Genomic DNA, 4,018 nt, shown 5'->3' with positions numbered 1-4,018 from the left:
TTCATTTATGATTTCAGAGGAAAATTACGTCGGCAATTTATTCGAAACATCAGTATCCAACAAACTCTTCTACGCTTATCAGAACTCTTTATATTGAGTATATTGTTGACTGTTTTACAGTGTTGACCCTTGTACTATCTAAATCAAAGTTCATCAAATTGATGGAAGGAGGGCCAAAAATTAGAAGACTCTGTAAGCACAATAACAGAACCCCTTACCAAAGGAACAATCAAGGTAATGCTCGTGTGTGAATCTAAAAAAATGCCAGTAAATGGCGTGAAGAAATATTAAATGAACAATGGTTGGTGATGAAAGAAACATCTTTCAATTAGACATGAAATTCCGTATGATTGGACTAGTGGTAGCTGTGTATACTTTTAATTTGAATATTTCAACATAGCTTTGACGACAAAACAATATCTCGTCTAAAACTTTCACTCTAAAAGGGAAAGTGGAGCTGAGGAGTTTTAAACTTTAACATCCTACCAAAAATGTTTAAATCTTAAGAGATTTGAACGCAAAGGGTTGCTTTCAAACCTATCGGAATTAGCCAGAAGCGTTTCCCATTTCAGCAAAAAAATCCCACAGACACAAATGAAAAATATAGCATACAGGCTAAAATGAATAACGACACAGTTAAAAGAATAATAGTGATATTCAATCGTCAAACGAAATAGAGCTCTGGGGAACAAACGATTTGAGGTGGACTCAAGTGCATCCAGACACTTGAATCGTTATAATTGGGTCGTATGCCGACATGCTTATGCATGGAGGTCTCAATTTAAGTGGAGGTCTTTCCAATTGTCGTCGGATACCTCGGTAGGCTTTGATCTCATTAAGATACGGGGCAAAAACGATGATTTTGACCTTTCCTTGGATCGGTTTTCACCCTCCATCCTTTCGAAGAGGCTGCTGCTGATCATTTCCAGCCATTGGACTCCAGTTTTCACTTATTGAACTGTTTATAATTCAAGATTATTGACATTGGAATTCGAGGATCGTGCAATAGTTCACTCTTTTTTGCTCTGTGGTGGTTACAATACCTTTCATTCACTGTCAAGGAGTGCTTGGATGTTTCTGGCAACCACTGACATCAAATATGTTTTCGAACTTTACACGAATTCCTCTCACTCGTAATTTTCATTCACGCACGTCCAATTTCTTTGTTCGTCCATGTTGTATCACTCGTTTAGCTTAACCTCAACTTGGACAACTGAAAATTTGAACCATAGAAAAAGGGATGCCGAGGATTCTTCTATATAGGTACAATCCACTTGAGCTACAGAGTGAAACTTGTCATACTCGTCCCTATAATTTTGAATGTCTATTGCAAGTGAATCTGTGTGGCTTGAACAACGTGACTATGAGTTTTCCAATTTCTGGTCGGGAGGTTCAGTTCAATAGTTTCTAAATTTTACGTAATTTTACTATTGGGGTACATTTGGCGGCGTCAAATATGTCCAGTGTACCGTTGTCCATGGCTTATGCTATTGGTGTTACAATAAACCCTGGAAGAACTAAAGTGTTTCACTTAAATGAGGCATCAAATGATTTTTACTATGAGGAAAATGACATCTACTTCCTTCCTTACGAACAGATCAATTTTCAGTGTAATTAGTTTGGTTCAAGTTTTGGAATGGTTTGAACTTGGAATTCAGATTGTAACTATTTGCGTCTAGAAAAACCTTGTAAGAAAGGTACAATTTCGCCCTCTGAGCCTTATTTTAGAAGGTTTTACGATCTAGAGAGTCAATAATGTCTCAATGTATCTGTTTCAAAAGTGTTTAAAGTACCACATTGTATTTTTAAGCCAATGATTTCATTGTTTTACATGGAAGAAGGAACCTCTTTGAAACCAAGGATTTGTTCTCAAACACCGTATTGAAACCAAAACAAACACTTGATGTTGATTGATCCAATTAATGTGGGATTCATTTGGTATGATATGCAAGTTTAGTTTGTTAATTCATGCACATGTTCAGCCATAAATTGCTAGGCTTCGGACAATGAAAATGTTATGACGTTGCACACGGTGTCAAAGAAGATAGCGTTGTTTTGGCTGAAAGACATATTTTTTAATTGTGGTCAAAATACAAAAGTTCACTTTTATTCTGTCATGCTCACATTCAACTGGATATGCTCGTCGAACTTTCCATTTGTTTGAAGGACTATCTAAGGGGAATGAGAAATTATTAAAGACCATTTTCGACCACCTGGCAAAAAACGAGGGCAGAAAATGGCAGAAAATCATGTAAAAAAAGATGGCAGAATGTGGCAAAAATTGGAAATCTTTTGGCACATTTAAAACACCGTTTTATTACACTTGCACCCGTTTTCAATTTGTTTTCACGTCAGACTGTTGCCTTGACATGCTCGGAAGGTCAAAAATTTTTGTATCAAAATGGCTTGATAGTCATCGAAATTGCAAGCCTGACAGTTTCAAATATCATTCCAATGTGAATGGCAAGATGGGCATTCGTTTTGGCTACTATTCAAAGCTGATGAATAATACTTTCGTTGAATTTAAAAATGCTTCATGTATCGCCATTTTTATGGAATTGCTCGAATTTACGTAAGTTTCCGACTTGTTCGCTTCTAAATTATGCACATTAGTTAGCAAGGATTATGCCATTATTTCCTTAAATCATTTACCATAATTTTCTTATTTCATTTACCATTATATCCTTATATCATTTGCCATTACTTTTATCTAAGTCAAGCATTTCAAGAACCGGTGGCCATTTTGGGCCACCTTTCACAATATTCTATCACTTTCTGCCATTTTTGCCACTTTCTACTATTTTCTACCATTTTCTGCCTTCCCATGGAAGAAAATGGCGAAAAGGCCTTGAAAGTAGATTTTTGCCATCGCTGATTTGAAGTAGATAAATACTTACCCCTGTATAACAAATAAATATAAATGCTCATTTCGTGTCGTAACATGCCGTTTTGGTTGCAATTGGTTCATCATTTTCCTATTTGCAAATATGTGACATTTTCTATTGCTTCTTTTTATAGTGCAGCAACAAATCAAACTAGCACAAAATGCATTGGAATTAATTGTCTTATTTTACAAGGCCGTACTTCCCTGACCGGTTATTTACTCAATCAAGTGATTTTAGCTGTGCAGATTTATTCAATTTAAACTGCATGGCCTTTTTAGGAAAAGACTGCAACAGGAATGCTAAAAAAATCAAGAATAGCCAAGCTAGACATAATTTTGGAAACGTAGAAGTTACTTTCAACAGTTCATGTAAATGAGGAACTTACTCTAAATATCTCATTAGCATAAAAGAAAACAACTGTTTTTCCGTTGGCATCTGAAATTGCTCCGCTCAAAAGGCAACTTGTGATACATTCAGTCGCTTCAAATCTTTGGATGTTATTTTTCGCTTTCCACACCCAAAATCCACAAACCAATTCCAATTCTGGATCCAAGGACCTTAGTTATACAGATGGAAGTGTAGAACGTATCTAATTTGGCAAGACCCTTTCAATACGCTCTTCTCAGCAAGGATGACACATTTCTGTCACGGTCCATGTGCCAAGATATTCGAGATTTGTCGCATATTTTTTGCTCCACAGACCACTGAAGTTATCCATTTCTCTTTCCATTCTAAGAGAACTAAAGTGGGACGGTGTGCGCTACAGAATTTTGTAGTTACACACCATTTGGTAAAAGTGATGCTTTTATGTAAGAAAAATTGTAGCTGGTGAATTGCTTGCCACCCTTGAGCAATAATTCAACGTGGATTTTGTTGACAGGAAAAAACACCCAAGGGGTTGGCTCTCTTGGACAGTTGAAATCTCGGAGCCGCCATTGTGGTTCAAAAGCATAACCAACTCATGGAGCTCTGTAGGGTTGTGGTCTAGTAGTTCATAGTGGCACAAAAGCTGTGAAGCCTGACCAAAAACCAACAATAACATGCAAAGGGTGTTCTTGAAGTGTTGGGACTTTGTGGCAGACTTGGGACGTGCAGCAACTTCGGCCGAACTAACCGGCAAGTCAATGAAAGTG

This window comes from Tigriopus californicus, chromosome 8 (assembly GCF_007210705.1).
Source record: "Tigriopus californicus strain San Diego chromosome 8, Tcal_SD_v2.1, whole genome shotgun sequence".
Classification (NCBI taxonomy): domain Eukaryota; kingdom Metazoa; phylum Arthropoda; class Copepoda; order Harpacticoida; family Harpacticidae; genus Tigriopus; species Tigriopus californicus.
The sequence above is the reverse complement of the archived record's forward strand: the minus strand, read 5'-3'. Positions refer to the sequence as shown.